Source organism: Oncorhynchus nerka, linkage group LG4 (assembly GCF_034236695.1).
Source record: "Oncorhynchus nerka isolate Pitt River linkage group LG4, Oner_Uvic_2.0, whole genome shotgun sequence".
Lineage (NCBI taxonomy): Eukaryota > Metazoa > Chordata > Actinopteri > Salmoniformes > Salmonidae > Oncorhynchus > Oncorhynchus nerka.
Window position 1 is genome coordinate 54,016,339 of NC_088399.1, and position 11,392 is coordinate 54,027,730.

The window sequence follows — 11,392 nt, forward strand, 5'->3', positions numbered from 1 at the left end:
GGATGACTGGCTTGATGGGCTCCTGGGTGCATGCCTTATATTTGGTTGGTCTTCCAGATTACAGCCAATCAGTACAGAGCAGTACCTTTATCAGGTGCCACCTACCAAGACAGGTGTCACCTCTGTACATGACAAACCCTTCTGTCCAGATGTTATCACTGATCAGATCTTATATAGACATACACCCACACAGTCCGGATGCTTGGTTGCTGTTAATGTGTATTCTATTAGCAACTCAAAACCATTTGCTGTATCCACAACAATGCAGAGTTTAACGGTCCAATTGCAGCCATTTTTATCTCAATATCAAATCATTTCTGGGTACCAATTAAGTACTTTACTGTCATTGTTTTCAATTAAATTGGTCAGAAATACAATTTCTTATTGGACTAATACTTAATTTATTGCCTGGTGATAACACCAGGCTGGCAAAAAATGCCACAGGCTGAAATTTCAGACCGTCTTTTCAAGCAGCTCTTACACTAAAAAGGCATTATCAACATTTTCACGATTTTATTCCAATCTCAAAGTGTGGAAGTATACACTCAGTTTATTTGGTACACCCATCTAGTACCTTTGCCTCCGGAACAGCCTGAATTCTTCAGGGCATGGAAACATTACTCAATTGGTATCAAGGGACCTAACATGTGTCAGGAAAACATTCCCCACACCATTACAACACTGGCAGCAGCCTGTACAGTTGATACCAGGCAGAATGGGCCCATGGACTCTTGCTGATTATGCCAAATTCTGGCTCTGCCATCAGCATGATGCAACAGGAACCGGGATTTGTCGGACCGGGCAATGTTTTTCCATTCCTCAAATTGTCCAGTGTTGGTGATGGCTTGCCTACTGGAGCTAATGCTTCTTGTTTTTAGCTGATTGGAGTGGAACCTGGTGTGGTCGTCTGCTGCAATAGCCCATCTGTGAAAAGGACCGACGAGTTGTGCTTTCCGAGATGCCGTTCTGCACACCACTGTTGTGCTGTGCTGTTATTTGCCTGTTTGTGGCCCGCTTGTTAGCTTGCACGATTCTTGCCATCAACAAGCTGTTTTCGCCCACAGGACTGTCCCTGGCTGGATGTTTTTTGGTTGTCGCATCATTCTCAGTAAACTCTAGACACCTTAGCTTGTGAAAAGCTCAGGAGGCCGGCTGTTTCTGAGATACCAGCACGCCTGGCACCGACGATCACACCACGCTCAAAATCGCGTAGGTCACTTCTTTTGCCCATTCTAACGTTCAATCGAACAGTAACTGAATGCCTTGATGCCTTTCTGACTGCTTTATATAGCAAGCCACGGCCACATGAGCAAACCATTTTCGTGAATTGGGTGGTGGACCTAATAAACTGGCCATTATATAAGACACAGGAAAATCACGTTTTTGACTGCATTGGGCTTTTAAGTAAAACATACTGATAAATATGAAATATAGATAAATTGATGACATTTGGTAGCTTCTGTGAAATGTTATTGTAATATTCAGTAGATGTAATATCTAATGACATATCATCCCCAACAAATAGATTGCAGTTGAGTTGGTCATCCAGAATCCTTATGACATTAGGTGAAATTGATTATTGTAAAGTGTAGACCTATGTATTACCATCATCAAACTGCTGAAAGTGACCTGTCTTCACAAATTAAATGGGTTAGCCTAGTGGTGACAAGTGACAAGGTGAAAAATCTGTCTATGTGCACTTTAGCAAGACACTTAACCGTAACCCTAATTTCACCATCCACAATGGCAGACCCTGGCTGTGACCCCACTCTCTGAGGGTGTCTCAGAGAGTGGGAAATAAAAAAAAAAACACATATAAATTACACACTTGTACATGTGAAATAGAAGAAAAAAATATAGCACCCACCAAATGAACCTCTAGCTCTAGTTAGATCCCTGTAGGCCTACTCTGTAAAGGGTTCTAGCATAGGATGGCTTATGGATGGGGGAACACTTTCAGCCCACCTTTACTTGGAGATACATCCTTCATTCTAGATTTGGAAGGCACCGGCATCTTATAAATAAAAGCCTGTTTCCAGTTGCAGATGGAACGACGATAACTAGGAAATAATCAGAAAGACATTAAATCCACTTTTTGTACCGAGTGAGAAATGCCTCTTGTATGTGTGTATATCTTTCTTATGGCCCGCTGTGTGACTGAAGTGCTGTCATCTTCTTCTACATGTGGCCGCATTGCTTAGAAATGACTATTTCCTTCAAAGATTTTTGGACATGCAAGATGTCCAGCAGCTAATATGACAGTTTAAAAACATAGCTTGTCCAAAAAAAGTGGTCTCTTGGTGCAACTTACCTTGGGCATGAGGTAAATTGAGCATAGGGACAGGGTAAGCATGATTAGCCATTGGCTCAACTTGCCCCTCGCCAAATGGCACAATTTACCCCAAAGCAACCTTTTTGACTATATTAGCCCACACAGCTACAAGGATTCACTTTCATGCTAGGTTCTGGACCTCATATGCAGCTTATAGAGACCCCAACTGATGTATAAAACAGTCTTAAAACTATCTACTTTGGTTGAGTTACACTACTAGACCAAAAGTATGTGAACACCTGCTTGTTGCACATCTCATTCCAAAATCATGGGCATCAATATGGAGTTGGTCCCTCCTTCGCTGCTATAACAGCCTCCACTCTTCTGGGAAGGCTTTCCACTAGATGTTGGAACTTTGCTACGAGGACTTTCTTTCATTCAGCCACAAAAGCATTAGTGAGGTCGGGCACTGATGGGCGATTAGGCCTGGCTCGCAGTCGGCATTCCAAATCATCCCAAAGGTGTTTGATGGGGTTATCAGGGCTCTGTGCAGGCCAGTCAAGTTCTTCCACACCGATCTCCACAAACCATTTCTGTATGGACTTCGCTTTGTGCATGGCGACATTGTCATGCTGAAACAGGAAAGGACCTTCCCAAAGTTGGAAGCACAGAATCGTCCTGAATGTCATTATATGCTGTAGCATTAAGATTTCCCTTCACACAAAACATGACAAACAGCCACAGACCATTATTCCTCCTCCACCAAACTTTACCGTTGGCACTATGCATTTGGACAGGTAGCGTTCTTCTGGCATCCGCCAAACCTGTATTCATCTGTCGGACTGCCAGATGGTGAAGTGGGATTCATCACTGCAGAGAACACATTTCCATTGCTCCAAAGTCCAATGAAGGCGTGCTTAACATGACTCCAGCCAAAGCTTGGCAATGCGCATGGTGATCTGAGGCTTGCGTGCGGCTGCTCAGCCATGAAAACTTATTTCATGAAGTTCCCGACTAACGGTTATTGTGCTGACGTTGCTTCCAGAGGGAGTTTGGAACTCAGTCGTGAGTGTTGCAACCGCTACGCACTTCAGCACTTAGCGGTCACGTTCTGTGAGCTTGTGTGGCCTACCACTTAGTGGCTGAGCCGTTGTAGCTCCTAGACTTTTCCACTTCACAATAACAGCACTTACAGTTGACCGGGGCAGCTCTAGCAGGGCAGAAATCTGACAAACTGACTTATTGAAAATTTGGCATCCTATGACGGTGCCACATTGAAAGTCACTGACCTCTTCAGAACGGGTTGTTCTACTGCCAATATTTGTCTATGGAGATTGCATGGCTGTGTGCTCGATATTATACACAACAGGTGTGGCTGAAGTAGCCGAATCCACTCATTTTAAGGTGTGTCCACGTGCTTGTATACTAAATATTTTGGACCTAACTTGCTTACCACAATTTCCACAATGCATCTGCTCACAAATATGTTGTTAAACATAATAATGGAATGGTTACATCTTACTGTAATATGCATTCATTTCAAAGGATGTGGAACAAATGTTTGGTTCTATTTTTCTGCAATGTTTCCTGACTATTTTCACATTAAACATATTGGTTTTCTGAGCTGGTCTTCATAGACAGATGTGACTCATGGTTTTTAGCTCATTAGCTGCTGAGTAAATTGTATGTGATGCTATTGAATAACAATTACAGTATTTATATTCAGGGTGGTGAATGAAAACATTGTTTTAGACACACCCTACAGGAACTTTAAACCCAACACACACAAATGATCAAATGGATGGAGATTGTTTGACATTGTTAAGAGGAAAGATTAACATTGTGCAGAACACACATTTCATTGTTTCACAGATATTAGGTTGATAACAGAGAAAGTTACTGCAATTATGATCTACTTTCTCAGGTTGCAAGTTCAATATGGACAGGTAAAACATTTAAAACACATTTCACTACACCTAGTGGTTAGAGTGACAAGGTGAAAAATCTGTCTATGTGCCCTTTAGCAAGACACTTAACCGTAACCCTAATTTCACCATCCACAATGGCAGACCCTGGCTGTGACCCCACTCTCTGAGGGTGTCTCAGAGAGTGGGAAATGGAAAAAAAAACACATAAATTACACACTTGTACATGTGAAATAGAAGAAAAAAATATAGCACCCACCAAATGAACCTCTAGCTCTAGTTAGATCCCTGTAGGCCTACTCTGTAAAGGGTTCTAGCGTAGGATGGCTTATGGATGGGGGAACACTTTCAGCCCACCTTTACTTGGAGATACATCCTTCATTCTAGATTTGGAAGGCACCGGCATCTTATAAATAAACGCCTGTTTCCAGTTGCAGATGGAACGACGATAACTAGGAAATTCAACATGGACAGGTAAAACAACACATTTCACTACACCTCTCCGGTGTATGTGACAATAAAACATATATAATTTATTTATTTGTATTTTGATACAAAGTTCTAACAAGTAGGCTAAATCACAATGTGCTTTCATAATACAGTTCAGCATAAATATTTGCAATACCGGTAACTTTTTTTTTTTAAATGAAACATTTACTGATGCCATTATGTGTTCTTGCCAGGATGTCAGTTTCTGAATGAGGCCTGTTGGATACTGCCTGCATGGAGACCATGTGAGTGTGCGAGTGAGTGAGTATGCTAGTGCTTGTTTAAGCTAAAGCCTGTGTGCTTACCAAAGTTGTCATGGTACAATAGAAAACTGGGCATTTTGGCACAAAGTACACATTTTGTTTTGTTCTAGGCGTATAATGACTGAATATTCTTGGAACGAAGTCAAGGAATGCTCAACTGACTAATGCTATAGGTGGTCCATAGAGCGTGTAATTCTGTGCTGTGCACAGCAACCTCCCCCAGTGTAATGGCTCTCGGTGGTAGGAAGAGTGGACCAAGGTAGGCTTTTTATTGATGACACCAAAAGCAAAATAACAACGACAAAAAACAAAAGCGTACAGTTCTGTAAGACTAAGAAACTATACAGAAGACAAGATCCCACAATCTAATCAAATCAAATTTTATTTGTCACATACACATGGTTAGCAGATGTTAATGCGAGTGTAGCGAAATGCTTGTGCTTCTAGTTCCGACAATGCAGTAATAACCAACAAGTAATCTAGCTAACAATTCCAAAACTACTACCTTATAGACACAAGTGTAAGGGCATAAAGAATATGTACATAAAGATATATGAATGAGTGATGGTACAGAGCGGCATAGGCAAGATACAGTAGATGGTATTGAGTGCAGTATATACATATGAGATGAGTATGTAAACAAAGTGGCATAGTTAGTGGCTAGTGATACATGTATTACATAAGGATGCAGTAGATGATATAGAGTACAGTATATACGTATACATATGAGATGAATAATGTAGGGTATGTAAACATTATATTTGGTAGCATTGTTTAAAGTGGCTAGTGATATATTTTACATCATTTCCCATTATTAAAGTGGCTGGAGTTGAGTCAGTGTGTTGGCAGCAGCCACTCAATGTTAGTGGCTGTTTAACAGTCATTATGGCCAAAAAGTTCTATTTTTGTTTCATCAGACCAGAGGACATTTCTCCAAAAAGTATGATATTTGTCCCCATGTGCAGTTGCAAACCGTAGTCTAGCTTTTTTATGGCGGTTTTTGAGCAGTGGCTTCTTCCTTGCTGAGCATCCCTTCAGGTTATGTTGATATAGAACTCATTTTACACTGGATATAGATACTTATGTACCTGTTTCCTCCAGCATCTTCACAAGGTCCTTTGCTGTTGTTTTGGGATTGATTTGCACTTTCACACAAAAGTATGTTCATCTCTAGGAGACAGAACGCGTCTCCTTCCTGAGCAGTATGACGGCTGCGTGGTCCCATGGTGTTTATACTTGCACACTACTGTTTGTACAGATGAACATGGTACATTCAGGCTTTTGGAAATTGCTCCCAAGAATGAACCAGACTTGTGGGGGTTTACAATTTTTTTCTGTCTTGGCTGATTTCTTTTGATTTTCCCATGATGTCAAGCAAAGAGGCACTGAGTTTGAAGGTAGGCCTTTAAATACATCCACAGGTACACCTCCAATTGACTCCAGTGGCCTACCACTTCGCGGCTGAGCCGTTGTTGCTCCTAGTAGTTTCCACGTCACAACAACAGCACTTGCAGTTGACTGGCAGAGCTCTAGCAGGGCAGAAATTTGATTAACTGATTTGTTGGAAAGGTGGCATCCTATGACAGTTCCAAGTTGAAAGTCACTGAGCTCTTCAGTAAGGCCATTCTACTGCCAACATTTGTCTATGGAAAGTGCATGGCTGTGTGCTCAATGTTATACACCTGTCACCAACGAGTGAGGCTGAATTAGCCGAATCCACTAATTTAAAGGGGTGTCCACATACTTTTGTACATCGTGTATTTCAACTGTTTTTATGATGGTGCTTTTATGGTTATGTGGGTGCTGTCTATTGCTCCGTTCGTATTTGGGAACCCATTGATGGCAAAGAAACACCTCTTGATTTCAACCTGTTGTGCGATGGTGTATGCGAATTGTATGTTACAGTTGGTTTTGCTGATGATTGATTCCAAAACATTGGCTCATCGAGGGAAGTGAGATGCCGATCGGAACGCTCCCGCTGTAAAATGCCTGTTGCCGAGGCTGAAAAAGATGGCGGACTGAACACAGCAGTGTATATCACCTCAAGATAAAAACGTAATATTCAATATTGGTAAATTAGATTAAATATTAGCATTTCACAAACTGGTCTAACCTTCAATCTAGATAACAAAACATATCATGAGGCTAGAGAAATGTGCCGACAAATATTACGAAAACAAGCAACACCCAAACATGATGGAGAGTAAAACTGGGGAACCAATCCCGGAAAGGAAACGTGACTCTTCGACAGACAGACAATTTAATATTTTCACCACCGGGAATGGTAAGGGTGGAAACCGATCTGTTAAAATCAATAAATGACAAACTGGGAATACTTTAATTAGTCAGTAAGGATATAAGAGGAGATGAAGGCAAACCTCGAGATGAGTGACGAGAAATCTGCGACATTGGAGAAAGATACAAACAAGCTAAAAGGGACAGTCAATAAGATTGAAACCGATTTTAATGAACTTAAAATTGAGAACTTCTTTCTGAGAGAAGCCTTACTTGAAATACTGTACAGACTAGATCCATGAGAGAAAATATGGTACTTACGGATATCCAATAGAAAGAAGGAGAAGTTCCTGAGGGAGTTCCTCTTTACAGGGAAGCTGTCGACAAAATCCAACTCGAACGTGTACACCGTTTTGGGCAGAGATATGAACGCCCAATCGTTTCCAAAGTTGCTTTCTTTAAAGATAAAATAATGGTTAAAAGCTAGGGGTAAAAGACTTGCTGGCATGAATGATCAGTTTCCGAAAGAAATTGCAGAACGGCGCAAAGTTCTGTATCCAATCTTCAAGAGAAATAGATTGAAAGGGAAACGTGTAGCTCTCGTAGTCGATAAACTGTATATTGATAACCAAATGTTCAGACACAAAAGACTACTCCATGGCTATTCTAAAAATTACAAACTACCCATGGAGGAGTCGAATAATAGAACACGCAATACTAGACATGGTAGAGATTGTAATAAATAATAAATATAGAAAAGCAATAAAATACAACAATTGTTAAAGAAATAAACTACACTATACCATTCTAGATAGGGAATGTTAGAAAATCATTCCTTTTAGACTTTCCATTTATAGTATTTCAGAAATTGATAAGACAGCATTATAGAAGACAGGATAATTAGCAAAATAATACATCTTCAAATATAAGGAACTGGAACACAAAAGTACTCAATCAACTCGGTAGAGATAACACAGAGGACATGCAAGGCACAGTATGTGGGTATGTACACATGTATTGTGATGGAAGGAGGGTGTGTGTTTTTGTGTTTGGAAAGTGTGGAGTTAAGTGAGTGAAAAAGGATACGGGTTGCAGAGCCATTGTGTGTTTGTGAGCAGGGGTTATAAGAGCAAGCTTTCAATTTTGTGCAGATGTAACGGGGCTTTTGCAGAGCAAGGGGAACTACTACTTCAAGGTCTCAGAGCAAGTGATGTCACCGATTGAAACGCTATTTAGCGCGCACCACCGCTAACTAGCTAGCTGTTTCACATCCGTTATACTCACCCCCCTTTTGACCTCCTCCTTTTCCGCAGCAAGCAGTGATCCGGGTCACGGCACCAATGTAACAGTATAACTTTAGACCGTGCCCTCGCCCATACCCGGGCGCGAACCAGGGACCCTCTGCACACATTAACAACAGTCACCCACGAAGCATCGTTACCCATCGCTCCACAAAAGCCGCGGCCCTTGCAGAGCAAGGGGAACTACTACTTCAAGGTCTCAAGTGACGTCACCGATTGAAACGCTATTTAGCGCGAACACCGCTAACTAGCTAGCCATTTCACATCCGTTACACAGATATGGGATATACATTTTAAAATAAATGATTTATTTACTGTCCTATCATGATGGAACTGTTCCCAACCCTATACCCTAGTCACCCACCTGAGCGACCCATACACTAAGGTGAAGTCCTTATCTGTTTTATTGACCAACTGTAAGTAGCCTATACACAGCCAAATCAGAAAGATTAATGTGGTCAGAGACCTACTAAAGCAGCACTGCCCCCTCAAGATTTTGAGCCTGCCTGGCAGGGTTGGTCCGACAAAGCCAAAGCTCCCTGATGGGAGAGCATAATATACAGGGAAATTCTCAAAGCTGCTAATGAGAACCTTGACGACCTTGTATCTAGCCGGTGGGGATTCCGGTCACACTCAGATGGAACAACTGTTGAGCATCTGAGTGTATGGTTGTTTGTGGGGGAAAGGGATTGAGTGTGTTTGTTGCTAGGGAGTAAACATGTTAAGGACAATATACAGGATGAATCACAATAATTGTTTGATAAAATAATAATTGCTTGCCAAATTGTAATTTTTGTAATGGCAATACTGGTAAGAGGCAACAATCCTTTTCTTAAACTACCTACATTATTACAATGGTTAATTATGGAAATTAAGATAAGCAGGATTATTATCTACAGTGGGGAGAACAAGTATTTGATACACTGACGATTTTGCAGGTTTTCCTACTTACAAAGCATGTAGAGGTCTGTAATTTTTATCATAGGTACACTTCAACTGTGAGAGACGGAATCTAAAACAAAAATCCAGAAAATCACATTGTATGATTTTTAAGTAATTAATTTGCATTTTATTGCATGACATAAGTATTTGATCACCTACCAACCAGTAAGAATTCCGGCTCTCACAGACCTGTTAGTTTTTCTTTAAGAAGCCATCCTGTTCTCCACTCATTACCTGTATTAACTGCACCTGTTTGAACTCGTTACCTGTATAAAAGACACCTGTCCACACACTCAATCAAACAGACTCCAACCTCTCCACAATGGCCAAGACCAGAGAGCTGTGTAAGGACAGCAGAGGGATACAATTCTAGACCTGCACAAGGCTGGGATGGGCAACAGGACAGTGGGAAAGCAGCTTTGTGAGAAGGCAACAACTGTTGGTGCAATTATTAGAAAATGGAAGAAGTTCAAGATGACGGTCAATCACCCTCGGTCTGGGGCTCCATGCAAGATCTCACCTCGTGGGGCATCAATGATCATGAGGAAGGTGAGGGATCAGCTCAGAACTACACGGCAGGACCTGGTCAATGACCTGAAGAGAGCTGGGACCACCGTCTCAAAGAAAACCATTAGTAACACACTATGCCGTCATGGAGTAAAATCTTGCAGCGCACGCAAGGTCAACCTGCTCAAGCCAGCGCATGTCCAGGCCCATGTGAAGTTTGCCAATGACCATCTGGATGATCCAGAGGAGGAATGGGAGAAGGTCATGTGGTCTGATGAGACAAAAATAGAGCTTTTTGGTCTAAACTTCACTCGCCGTGTTTGGAGGAAGAAGATGGATGAGTACAACCCCAAGAACACCATCCCAAACGTGAAGCATGGAGGTGGAAACATCATTCTTTGGGGATGCTTTTCTGCAAAGGGGACAGGACAACTGCACCGTATTGAGGGGAGGATGGATGGGGCCATATATCGCAAGATCTTGGCCAACAACCTCCTTCCCTCAGTAAGAGCATTGAAGATGGGTCGTGGCTGGGTCTTCCAGCATGACAACGACCCGAAACACACAGCCAGGGCAACTAAGGAGTGGCTCCGTAAGAAGCATCTCAAGGTCCTGGAGTAGCCTAGCCAGTCTCCAGACCTGAACCCAATAGAAAATCTTTGGAGGCAGCTGAAAGTCCATATTGCCCAGCGACATCCCCGAAAACTGAAGGTCTGTATGGAGGAGTGGGCCAAAATCCCTGCTGCATTGTGTGCAAACCTGGTCAAGAACTACAGGAAACGTATGATCCCTGTAATTGCAAACAAAAGTTTCTGTACCAAATACTTATGCCATGCAATAAAAGGCAAATGAATTACTTAAATCATACAATGTGATTTTCTGGATTTTTGTTTCAGATCCCATCTCTCACAGTTGAAGTGTACCTATGATAAAAAATTACAGACCTCTACATGCTTTGTTAGTAGGAAAACCTGCAAAATCGGCAGTGTATCAAATACTTGTTCTCCTCACTGTATATATGTATGCAAATGTGGGTATGTGTATGTATGCATACACTACCGTTCAAAAGTTTGGGGTCACTTAGAAATGTCCTTGTTTTTGAAAGAAAGGCATTTTTTTTGTCCATTAAAATAACAAAATTGATCATTAATAAAAATGTAGACATTGCTAATGTTGTAAATGACTATTGTAGCTGGAAACGGCTGATAAAAAAAAAAAATGGAATATCTACATAGGCGTACAGAGGCCCATTATCAGCAACCATCACTCCTCTGTTCCAATGGCACATTGTGTTAGCTAATCCAAGTATATCATTTTAAAAGGCTAATTGATCATTAGAAAAAACATTTTTAACAATGCTTTTTTTTCTGATAAAACTAGTTCAGTTTCATTATATTATCATATGTCCCAGCTGCCTGCTGTAGTTTAAGTAATCACAAAAAAACAAGACTTATTTTA

General features: G+C 41.3%; 1 long non-coding RNA gene across 1 annotated transcript; it reads right to left on the bottom strand.

Moving 5' to 3' along the window:
* Positions 1–5,313: 5,313 nt before the first annotated feature.
* LOC135571424 (uncharacterized) lies at positions 5,314–9,419 on the bottom strand. The gene is made up of 2 exons (XR_010463796.1): positions 7,506–9,419; positions 5,314–7,349 (listed from the first exon to the last, which is right to left on the bottom strand). It is a non-coding gene; the product is annotated as an uncharacterized LOC135571424 (long non-coding RNA).
* Positions 9,420–11,392: the final 1,973 nt, after the last annotated feature.